Here is a 13,043-nt window from a genome sequence, read left to right on the forward strand (position 1 = left end):
GGCAGGCTTTCACTAGGGGAGATTACTTAAGTTGCCTTTTCTACATCTAGAGTTGCATTCTTATAGTCCTTGCCTTGTGATACATTCGTCCATCATCCAAACCAGCAGCATAGCAACTTGCTTCAGTCATAATACCGCCCTCCTTCGTCTGTGTCAAATGTCCTTCTCCTTTCCTCTTCATAAGGATATATTATTACAATTTGGGCTCACCAAGCTAGTCTCCTGGTGGCTCAGATGGTAAAGATTCTACCTACAATGCAGGAGACCTGGGTTTGATCCCCGGGTCGGGAAGATCCCCTGGAGAAGGGAATGGCTACCCAGTTCCGTATTCTTTCCTGGAGAGTTCCATGGTCAGAGGAGCCTGGCGGGATATACTCTATGGGATCACAAAGAGTCGGACAGGACTGAGTGAATAGCACTTTCACTTTTTGCTTTCAAGATAGTCACAAGATCCTTAACTTAATCACATCTGCAAAGTCCCTTTTGCCAAATCAAATAACATTCACAGATTTCAGGCACTAGGGCATGGATATCCTTAGAGGGCATTGTTCAGCAGACAACAGTCTGTCTTCTGACCCCGTCAAAGGTTCATATCCATCCTTCATGCAAAACACATTCATTTCATCCCAATATTCCCCAAAGTGTCAACGTATTACATATCAAGTCCAGAATCTCACCTGTAAATCATTTAATCAAATATGTGAGAAACGGTATGATTCTCCCTGTGGAAAAATTTTCTCCATCAGTGGGTCTGTAAACTAGTGAAAAAGTTAACCTCTTCCCAAATTACAGTAGCGGGATAGTTATAGGATAATAGTTACAGACATTCCCACTCCAAATGGGAGAAAATAAAGAAAAGAGTTATTGGCTCCAAGCAATCTTGAAATCCAACCAGGTAAACTCCACCAGGGTACAAGGCCTGGAAATCATCTTCTGTTTCTGGAGATTCTGGCCTTTGCCCCTGAAGGTCTATACTTCACATCAAAGATTCTATACTCAGAATCATCCTTCCATTTTTTTCTACACGATACTACATGTTTGCAGCTGAGTACTTTTTTATCAATTTGTTTCCTGCATGTAGGTTTTTGGGAATCTAACACCCTTTTTAATTTGTATGCTGAAAATTTGCTTATAAAGCATGTCCTCAATATTTTTTTTAAATAACTCACCATTCTTTGTAGGAGATTTTTTTGGATGGATAGACAAGATCTTCTTAACTTCACTTTAATTTTTTAAAATAAATTTTAGCATAGTTGAAAGCTTTTTCAGAGTCATGTAGCTAGTTTTTAATTCCTTTGATGATACCCGTACCATGCCTCCAATGTACACAACCCACCTACTTGGTGCTGAAGAAAATGAGGAAGATGAGATCCTGCTGCAGGCCTGGATACAGAGCTGTCGGAAATGGTAGTGTGTAAGGTCCAGGCAGAATCACTGGAAAGGAGTGACCTCTGAGGAGAGAAGGGACTTAACAAGAACAGAATTAAGAAACTAGTGTCTTTTTGTTTTTTTATTTTTATTTTTTTGGACCCATCCTGCAGCATGTGGGATCTTAGTTCCCCAACCAGGAATCCAACCCAGGACCTGCTGCATTGGAAGTACAGAGTCTTAACCACTGAACAGCCAGGGAAATCCCACAAAGAGAATTAAGTCCGAGGCATTTTCTATGGTGTCTTCTTTAAACCAAATAAGCACTCGGTTATTCTTAAGTTGTATCATTTTTATGCTTAAAAATCAATGAGAACTCCCCTGGTTGTCCAATGCTTAGGACTCAGCGTTTTCCCTTCCCTGGGCTAGGTTCAGTCTCTGGTTGGTGAACTAAGACCCTGCAAGGCAAGCAGCACAGTCCTCAACACCCCTTGCCAAATAATCAATGAATAAGTTTAAACAATTTCTGTACTACCAAAAGAAGGAAAAGTATTAGAAGTAAATATTATAGACTTTATGCTAATATGCTTGACCAAAGAATACTTTTACTAATCAGTAGAGAAGCGGTTGCTATTACCCACTCGCTACTACTGATTGGATGGTTTAGTGAGGCCCTGGGATGGGCCCGCCAGGGTCTGCCCAAAGCCCTGGCTGAGCATTAAGACAGAGGATATGACTATTTACATAGGTGAACCTGCAGAACCACATTCTGACAGCATGTGGTCCACTGGAGAAGGGAATGGCAAAACACTTCAGTATTCTTGTCTTGAGAACCCCATGAACAGTATGAAAAGGCAAAAAGAACACTGAAAAATGAACTCCCCAGGTTGGTAGGTCCCCAATATGACACTGGGGATCAGTGGAGAAATAAGCCCAGAAAGAATGAAGGGATGGAGCCAAAGCAACACCAACAACCAAAAACAACACGCAGGTGTGGATGTGACTGGTGATGGAAGCAAGGTCTGATGCTGTAAAGAGCAATATTGCATCAGTTCAGTTCAGTTCAGTCAGTCAGTCGTGTCTGACTCTTTGCGACCCCATGAATCGCAGCACGACAGGCCTCCCTGTCCATCACCAACTCCCGGAATTCACTCAGACTCACGTCCATTGAGTCAGTGATGCCATCCAGCCATCTCATCCTCTGTCGTCCCCCTCTCCTCCTTCCCCCAATCCCTCCCAGCATCAGAGTTTTTTCCAATGAGTCAACTCTTCGCATGAGGTGGCCAAAGTACTGGAGTTTCAGCTTTAGCATCAGTCCTTCCAAAGAAATCCCAGGGCTGATCTCCTTCAGAATGGAGTGGTTGGATCTCCTTGCAGTCCAAGGGACTCTCAAGAGTCTTCTCCAGCATCACAGTTCAAAAGCATCAATTCTTCGGCGCTCAGCCTTCTTCACAGTCCAACTCTCACATCCATACATGACCACAGGAAAAACCACAGCCTTGAATAGATGGACCTTTGTTGGCAAAGGAATGTCTCTGTTTTGAATATGCTCTCTAGGTTGGTCATAACTTTCCTTCCAAGGAGTAAGCATCTTTTAATTTCATGGCTTCAGTCACCATCTGCAGTGATTTTGGAGCCCAGAAAAATAAAGTCTGACAGTGTTTCCACTGTTTCCACATCTATTTCCCATGAAGTGATGGAACTGGATGCCATGATCTTCGTTTTCTGAATGTTGAGCTTTAAGCCAACTTTTTCACTCTCCTCTTTCACTTTCATCAAGAGGCTTTTTAGTTCCTCTTCACTTTCTGCCATAAGGGTGGTGTCATCTGCATATCTGAGGTTATTGATATTTCTCCCTGCAATCTTGATTCCAGCTTGTGCTTCTTCCAGCCCAGCGTTTCTCATGATGTACTCTGCATATAAGTTAAATAAGCAGGCTGACAATATACAGCCTTGACGTACTCCTTGTCCTATTTGGAACCAGTCTGTTGTTCCATGTCCAGTTCTAACTGGTGCTTCCTGACCTGCATACAGGTTTCTCAAGAGGCAGATCAGGTGGTCTGGTATTCCCATGTCTTGAAGAATTTTCCACAGTTTATTGTGATCCACACAGTCAAAGGCTTTGGCATAGTCAATAAAGCAGAAATAGATGTTTTTCTGGAACTCTCTTGCTTTTTCAATGATCCAGCAGATGTTGACAATTTGGTCTCTGGTTCCTCTGCCTTTTCTAAAACCAGCTTGAACAGGAAGTTCACAGTTCACATATTGCTGAAGCCTGGCTTGGAGAATTTGGAGCATTACTTTACTAGCATGTGAGATGAGTGCAATTCTGTGGTAGTTTGAGCATTCTTTGGCATTGCCGTTCTTTGGGATTGGAATGAACACTGACCTTTTCCAGTCCTGTGGCCACTGCTGAGTTTTCCAAATTTGCTGGCATATTGAGTGCAGCACTTTCACAGCATCACCTTTCAGGATTTGAAAGAGCTCAACTGAAATTCCATCACCTCCACTTGCTTTGTTCGTAGTGATGCTTTCTAAGGCCCACTTGACTTCACATTCCAGAATGTCTGGCTCTAGGTCAGTGATCACACCATCGTGATTATCTGGGTCGTGAAGATCTTTTTTGTACAGTTCTTCTATGTATTCTTGCCATCTCTTCTTAATATCTTCTGCTTCTGTTAGGTCCATACCATTTCTGTCCTTTATCGAACCCGTCTTTGCATGAAATGTTCCCTTGGTATCTCTAATTTTCCTGAAGAGATCTCTAGTCTTTCCCATTCTGTTGTTTTCCTCTATTTCTTTGCATTGATCGCTGAGGATGGCTTTCTTATCTCTCCTTGCTATTCTTTGGAACTTTGCATTCAGATGCTTATATCTTTCCTTTGCTCCTTTGCTTTTCACTTCTCTTCTTTTCACAGCTATTTGCAAGACCTCCCCAGACAGCCATTTTGCTTTTTTGCGTTTCTTTTCCATGGAGATGGTCTTGATCCCTGTCTCCTGTCCCATGTCGTGAACCTCTGTCCATAGTTCATCAGGCACTCTATCAGATCTAGGCCCTTAAATCTATTTCTCATTTCCACTGTATAATCATAAGGGATTTGATTTAGGTCATACTTGAATGGTCTACTGATTTTCCCTACTTTCTTCAATTTCAGTCTGAATTTGGCAATAAGGAGTTCATGATCTGAGCCACAGTTAGCTCCCGGTCTTGTTTTTGCTGACTGTATAGAGCTTCTCTATCTTTGGCTGCAAAGAATATAATCAATCTGATTTCAGTGTTGACCATCTGGTGATGTCCATGTGTAGAGTCTTCTCTTGTGTTGTTGGAAGAGGGTGTTTGCTATGACCAGTGCGTTCTCTTGGCAAAACTCTATTAGTCTTTGCCCTACTTCATTCTGTATTCCAAGGCCAAATTTGCCTGTTACTCCAGGTGTTTCTTGACTTCCTACTTTTGCATTCCAGTCCCCTATAACGAAAAGGACATCTTTTTTGGGTGTTAGTTCTAAAAGGTCTTGTAGGTCTTCATAGAACTGTTCGACTTCAGCTTCTTCAGTGTTACCGGTTGGGGCATAGACTTGGATTACTGTGATATTGAATGGTTTGCCTTGGAAACGAACAGAGATCATTCTGTCGTTTTTGAGATTGCATCCAAGTACTGCATTTCGGACTCTTTTGTTGACCATGATGGTTACTCCATTTCTTCTGAGGGATTTCTGCCCCCAGTAGTAGATATAATGGTCATCTGAGTTAAATTCACCCATTCCAGTCCATTTTAGTTCGCTGATTCCTAGAATGTCAACGTTCCCTCTTGCCATCTCCTGTTTGACTACTTCCAATTTGCCTTGATTCATGGACCTAACATTCCAGGTCCCTGTGCAATTGGGACTTGCTCTTTACAGCATCGGACCTTGCTTCTATCACCAGTCACATCCACAATGGGATATTGTTTTTGCTTTGGCTCCATCCCTTCATTCTTTCTGGAGTTATTTCTCCACTGATCTCCAGTAGCATATTGGGCACGTACTGACCCAGGGAGTACCCCTTTCAGTATCCTATCATTTTGCCTTTTCATACTGTTTATGAGGTTCTCAAGGCAACAATACTGAAGTGGTTTGCCATTCCCTTCTCCAGTGGACCACATTCTGTCAGACCTCTCCACCATGACCTGCCTGTCTTGGGTGGCCCCACATGGCATGGCTTAGTTTCATTGCGTTAGACAAGGCTGTGGTCCATGTGATTAGATTGACTAGCTTTCTGTGTTATGGTTTCAGTGTGTCTGCCCTCTGATGCCCTCTTGCAACACCTACCATCTTACTTGAGTTTCTCTTACCTTGGACGTGGGGTATCTCCTCACCACCGCCCCTCCTGACCTTGAACGTGAAGTATCTCCTCTTGGCCCTCCTGCAACTGTGCAGCCACCGCTCCTTGGACCTGGGGTTGCTCCTCCCAGCCGCCGCCCCTAACTTTGGGCGTGGGTTAGCTCCTCTTGGCAGCTCCTGCACTGTAGCAGCCTGGCACTCTTTGCCGCCGCCCCTGACCTCCGACGTGGGGTAGCTCCTCGCAGCCACGTTTCTGGGAATAGAATTTGCTTTTTATTCCATCTAAAACTTGATAATAGACAGATTGTCCCTAGTACTCACTCTTAGAGAAGTTAGATAGCTTGCAGTTATAATCCTTTCTCTTCGATTTGAGATAAAAAACATTGCCTCAAGGACCTGAGAGTCATGTATGTGAAGTGCAAAAATTCAGGGAGATAACCTTCCCTCTTGTTCCCAGTCCCTGTGGGAGGATAAGGGCCTAACTTCAGTGAGCACCGTGTTTCAATTTACACCACTGCTTCCTGTCAGAATACAAGAGAAGATTGTCTTTCTTCCAGGTAAGTGAAAGTCTTAACTGGCACAGTTGTGTCCGACTCTTGCGACCCCATGGACTGACAGGTTCCTCCAGCCATGGAATTCTCCGGGCAAGAATACTGGAGTGGTAGTCATTCCCTTCTCCAGGGGATCGTCCCAACCCGAGCATCGAACTCAGGTCTCCCACATTGCAGGCAGATTCTTTACCATCTGAGCCACCAGGGAAGCCCCACATAAGTGCTAATTAACAAACCAAGTAGTTGCATCATAGGAACTAACCACCCACCCCACCCCCATCCAAACATCCCCCAGCGCCTTTCCCTTAGCATACTCCCATCTGTAAAAATGTCTCCATCCTTCTTTTCAGGGATTCAAGTTCATTTCACACTGGACAATTTACAAGTTCAGTTCACGCTGGACTCTCTTCCTATGTGTTGTTGTTCAGTTGCTCAGTCTGTGTCCAAAGCCTTGTTTGCCTTTGATACCTCTCAGGATAAATATTTGGAGAGAGGGGAGGTCACTGGGGTGGAGAGTGTTGGAAATCTTGGGATTCATAATTGGATAAGGGAGGGGCAGAGAAACCACTTTTACCTTTGAATCCTCACATGAACCATTCAGGGTAGATTGTATTATTCTCGTTGAAGTTTCTTGAGGCTTGATTTATAGCCAAGAGTATTCTGGAATGTTCCAGCCACAGTTGTTATGTGCAGTGTTCTACTCTGAATTAATTTTGTCACTCATGTTGTTCAAAACTTCCCCATCTAACTGATTTTTTTTGTCTGTTTTACTTGTAATTCAGTGAGCTGTTAAATACCTCACTGTAACTGTTTATTTCTCCATTTACTTCTGTCAATTTTTGCTGCATGTATTTTGACTCCTACGATAAGTGGTGCATAAATTTAGAATTCCTTTATTAGTTATTCTTATAAAATAAAACCTTTTATAACTATGGAATGTTTACCTTCTCTACAGTATATTTTCCTTAAAGTTTTTCTCTCTTATTAATGTGTTTATGACAATTTGATGTCTTTTATTACTTTTGGATGTTTCCCAATTGTGATCCCTTCAAATACTTCTCTATTCTTCTCTTTCTTGAACTCTAATTGAATGACTATTAGATTTAGACACCACCTCCCTTTTAACTCTCATCTACTCTCTTTTGGTACTTTCCATCATTCTGTCTCTCCAGGTTACATTCTGTACATTTTTTTCAGACCTATGTTTCATTTTTCTAATTCTTCTTTCAAGTAGGAAAATAATCTTTGAGCTCTGAACTACAACACCAAATATTCAAGGTATATTTTATTACGCCTCTAGAGTATTAATGGGAGATAAGGGTTCAAGATGTTAAGTGAATGTCCTCAGATGACCCAGCATGACAAAGGCATAGCTCAAACTAACATCATAGATCAGATCCTCAACCCAAGTCCTTTCCAATATACTTGCTTTCTCCTGGGCTGTGGATCCTCCCAATCTCTCATATCCCAGAAAGTAAACTATAGTGAGGTCTTCCAACATTTTTAGAGCTGTGCGATACTTCATTCTAGATTATAAAAGTTGGTGAGTCTGCTTCATTAGTCATGATATTTTCCTAGGACTTTGTTCTGGCATTTGGAGAAATTATGTATTATTCCCAAATCAGATTACAATGATCAAGGTATTTCATTTCCAAGAAGAGAAAACCCCAGGATGTTTACTCAGAGAAGTATGGGAATTGCTGAGAACAGTTTTGATATACATCTTTCATCCCACCAGGAGCAAGGTGGACACACAGCAATGAGTGATGTCCACATGGGCCCCTCAGTACGACTGCAACATGTCAGCAAGCAGACAAAAATACTGGTGTGGATTGTCATTCCCTTCTCCAGGGGATCTTCCCAACCCAGGGATCAAACCCGGGTCTCCTGAATCACAAGCAGATTCTTTCTGAGATTTCACATATCATACAATTCACATATCATACAATTCACCCAAACTGTACAATTCATTTGTCTTTAGTATATTCACAGATTTGTGCAACCACCATCATAGACAATTTTAGAAGTCTTTCATCATTTCAAGAAGAAACACCTAACCCTTGAGCCCTCTGTCACCCCATTACTCCTACCCCTTAAGCCTTAAGCAACTAGGAAACTACTTTATAGATTTCCCTATTTTGGATTTTTTTAATTAATTATTTTAATTGGAGGCAAATTACTTTACAATATTGTGGTGGTTTTTGCCATACACTGACATGAATCAGCCACAGGTGTACATGTGTCTCCCCCAGCCTGAACCCGCCTCGCACCTCCCTGCCCATCTCATCCCTCTGGGTAGTCCCAGTGCACCGACTTTGAGTGCCCTGTTTCATGATCCAAACTTAGACTGCTCATCTATCTTACATAGGGTAATATACATGTTTCAGTGCTATTCTCTCAAATTATCCCACCCTCGCCTTCTCCCACAGAGTCCAAAAGTCTTTTCTTTATATCTCTGTCTCTTTTGCTGTATCGCATATAGTGTTGTTGTTACCACCTTTCTAAATTCCATATATATGTATTAATATACTGTATTGGTGTTTTTATTTCTGTCTTACTTCACTCTGTATAATAGGCTCTGGTTTCATCCACCTCATTAAAACTGACTCAAATGCATTCTTTTTAATAGCTGAGTAATATTCCATTGTGTATATGTACCACAACTTTCTTATCCATTCATCTGCCGAAGGACCTCTAGGTGGCTTCCATGTCCAAGCTATTGTAAACAGTGCTTTGATGAACATTGGGGTACACATGTCTCTTTCAATTCTGGTTTCTTCAGTGTGTATGCCCAGCAGCGGGATTGCTGGGTCGTGAAACTACATAACATGTGACCTTTTTTGACTGGCTTCTTTCACTAAGCATAATGTTTTAATGTTGATTCATGTTGTAGGATATATCAGTAAAACATTTGTTTTTGTTTCTGAATAATAGTCTGTAGTGTGGTTATACCTCAGTTTGTTTATCTGTCAGTCAGTGGATGGACAATTGGACTATTTCCACTTTGGGCTATTATGAATAATGCTGCCACAAAATTTAATCTATAATTTTTGTGTGAATATGTTTTCATTTCTTAAACCTAGAGTGGAATTGCTGGATTGTATGGTAACTCTATTTATTCATTTCAGTAACTTGCAGGCTGTTTTTACAAAGTGACTGCACCATTTTATATTCCCACCAGAAGTGAATGAGAGTTCCAGTTTCTCCATATCCTCACTAATGTTTTGTGTTACCTGACTTTTTCATACCAGCTACGTTTGAAGTGCATTTCAAGTGGTATCACATTATGGTTTTGATTTAAATTTCCCCAATGACTAAGGATGTTGAGCATCCCATTGCCCATTTTTATATGTTCCTTAGAAAAATGTCTATTTAGCTCATTTGCCCAGTTTTAAAAATTGAGCTGTTTGTCTTTTTATTACTGAGTTTCAAGTGTTCCTTACATATTAAGGACACAAGTCTCTTATCAGATATATGATTTGCAAATAGTTCCCTCTATTCTGTGGGTGCAGTTTTCACTTTCTGGGTGACACCTTTTGAAGCAGAAAAGCCTCATTTTTATAAAATCCTTCATGTCTATTATATATGTTCTTGCTCCTGCTTTTGTTGACATATTGACAAATTCTTTGCAAAACCCAAGATCATCAAGATTTACTCCTAGGGGCTCCCCAGTGGCTCACTGGTAAAGAATCCACCTGCCAATGCAGGAGACACAGGTTCAATCCCTGATCCGAGAAGATCACACATGCTGTGGAGCAACTAAGCCCATGCGCAACAACTATGGATGGAGCCTGTGCTCAAGAGCCCATGTGCCCTAGAGCCTGTGCTCCTCAAGAAGAAAAGGCACTGCAATGAGAAGCCAGCACACCACAACTAGAGGAAAGCCTGTGCAGCAAAGAACACCCAGCACAGATAAAAATAAATAAACAAATTTTTTTTAAAAAAGATTTACTCCTATGTTTTCTTCTAGGAATTTTGTGGTTTTAGATTTCACACTTACTTTTTCTGATTCATTTGCTGTCAGTTTTTGTACATGGTGTGAGACAAAAATTCTAACTCTGTTCTTTTACATGTGATTCTTTAGTTATCCCAGCAGCATTTGCAGAAAAGGCTATTCTTTTTTTCCCATTGAATGTCCTTGAAACCCTTGTCAAAAATTCGTTGACTAAAGATGCTTGGTTTTGTTTCTGGACTCTCCATTCTACTCTGTTCAGCTGTATGTACATCCCCATGGCAGTCTCACAGTATCTTCATTATCATTGCTTTGTGGTAAGCTTTGGAATAGTAGGCTTTGGAATAGAGAACTGGGAAATAATCTTTGAAATAAAAATCTCTCCCTTTATCTTTTTGTAAGTTTAACTAATCTGAGTTCCTTGTAATTCCATATGTATGCATTTTTAAATCAGTTTGTACATTTCTACAAAGCAATCTGTTGTGTTTCTGATAGATACTGCATTATATCTGTAGATCAATTTGGAGAGTATTGCCATTGTAATAATATTTAGTGTTCTGTACCATGATCAGGGGATATTTTCCCATTTATTTAGATCTTATTTAATTAATTCCAAAAATATTTTGTGTTTTTCAGATATGGATTTTGTGATTTTTTTGTTAAATTAACTCATAAGTATTTTATTTTTGATACCATTGTAAATAGAAATGTGCTTTGAATTTCATTTCATATTGTTCATTGCAAGTGGTAGAAAGACAAGTGGCTTCTATATCCTGATCTTATATTGAAAAATCAGCAAATTTAAAGTAGTGGAAGATCAGTTTCTTCTCTGGGACTTATTGTATTTCTTTTCAGTAAAAGTATTTAAACATTTTCAGATGCAGTAAGCCAAATAAGCTAGGATGTGATTAATTTTAAGACAATAATCAGATGTATTAAATCTTTCTAGTATAAAAGTATCACATCTTCACAAAACTAGGAGAAAAGGATTTTCATTTACACACTCACAGACACTCAGAGGGCTCACAGGTTTGGCTCTGCAATCCGACCAAGAAGTCTAATGCAAAATCAGACACAAATACATATACAAACAAACTCTGCAGGAAAAAAGTAATAATTATTGAAAGGTGATGACAGAGAATGGATACTTGGTCTTTCTACTTTTTCATATAGAAACTTTCTGTGCTGTTCTGTGCAACCCCATAGACAGCAGCCCACCAGATTCCCCCGTCCCTGGGATTCTCCAGGCAAAAATACTGGAGTAGGCTGCCATTTCCTTCTCCAATGCATGAAAGTGAAAAGTGAAAGTGAAGTTGCTCAGTCGTGTCCAACACCTAGCGACCCCATGGACTGCAGCCTATCAGGCTCCTCCATCCATGGGATTTTCCAGGCAAGAGTACTGGAGTGGGGTGCCATTGCCTTCTCTAAGGCACTGAAGAAGCCTCCAACTGAGAATCACCAACAATGACAGACACAAAGCTGTAAGAAAAGTTGACTCCTGTAACCAAAGGTCTATGAAAAGGGTAGTCTGAACACAGAAAACGTGTTTGGTAATACTGCAACTCCTCTCCAGACAAACACCAGTGGAAACCCTCACCCTAAACTCTGAGGTTTCAGAGGCCAGGAAGGGTGTTAATCTTCTGTCCTGCTTCTCTAAAATCAGTGATGACCCTTCAATTCACCTGTCAGGGTAACGTCAGAGGGGTCCAGCGGCAAGTCAGATCTCCACCTCCACTCAACAACAGTAAACTGAATGAGACAGTGCGGATGTGACTAGTAAGCACTCCGTTCATTCTCATTTCTGGTGCCTCTGTTGCCAGTGGTTAGCTGAACCTCCATATCCACCTGGCATTCGTGAAGTGGTGTGAGATAGGGCTACTCAATACTCTGGTTTCTCCCTCACCCCTCTTTGTGTTCTGAGCCCTCTTGAGAGCTGAACTTCACCCCCACCCATCATCCAAACCAAATCCAGTATTGGGAGGCAGAGTTGCTTAGCACTCAGCTTTCTCCTTTTCCCCTTGATGTCTCAGAGACCAGAGACAAGCTAGCCAAGCTTCATCTGCCAACCCTACAGCCACTCACAAATTGTTCGGTCTCCCATTCCCATCCCCCTTCCCCAGGGTCAGCAGTGCATAGAGAGGAACTGAGCTTATACTCCCATTCTGAGGCTACAAAAGGGTTGTGAATTGGTGCCTCTCATTGACTGGGACGTTATCCATGGCTGGAGTGGGTGGTCTGCTACCACTGCGGCAGCATGAGTCAGCAATCCACTTTTGCTAAGGTGGAATCAGAGCAGGAATCTGAAGATACAGCCCACACCATTGTGTGTTATACCCAAGTATCATACAAAAATACAGATGAATAGGGTCCAGAATCTTAGAATGTGGTATTCAAAATGCCCAGGGTATGATAGAGATCACAAAACACAGATTCAAGAAAATCACAGCTTGAATACTAAAAGACATTCTACAGATGTAAACATTGATGTGAATAATGTTGAAATAATGACAAGAAGTTTGAAGTGATCATCCTAAAAGTAATTATCAAGTAGTTACAAATTCTTTTAAAACAAATGAAAAATTTGAAAATCTCAACAAAGAAGTGGAAGATAAAGAAACAAGTGGAAATTATAGAAAATAAAAATAGTGCATTTCTTACTGAAACGGCACAGATCCTGGGAGATGTATTTCAGACAGAAAAGTGGGCTTCTTCTACCTTGCTTTCTATCTTATTATCCACTGAACAATATTACATTTGCAGTACAGAGGAAGATACCATAGAATGTCATTCATACATTTACTGAAATTGAAAAATGAAGTCACACTTTTACTTATAAACTATAATTCTATTAAC

The 13,043-nt window shown here is 41.0% G+C and overlaps 1 long non-coding RNA gene across 1 annotated transcript; it reads right to left on the reverse strand.

The window, feature by feature from the left end:
• Positions 1-994: 994 nt before the first annotated feature.
• Positions 995-6,771, reverse strand: LOC129638486 (uncharacterized). The gene is made up of 3 exons (XR_008707854.1): positions 6,553-6,771; positions 5,699-5,940; positions 995-1,467 (listed from the first exon to the last, which is right to left on the reverse strand). It is a non-coding gene; the product is annotated as an uncharacterized LOC129638486 (long non-coding RNA).
• Positions 6,772-13,043: the final 6,272 nt, after the last annotated feature.

The sequence above is a fragment of the Bubalus kerabau genome, chromosome X, assembly GCF_029407905.1.
Source record: "Bubalus kerabau isolate K-KA32 ecotype Philippines breed swamp buffalo chromosome X, PCC_UOA_SB_1v2, whole genome shotgun sequence".
Classification (NCBI taxonomy): domain Eukaryota; kingdom Metazoa; phylum Chordata; class Mammalia; order Artiodactyla; family Bovidae; genus Bubalus; species Bubalus kerabau.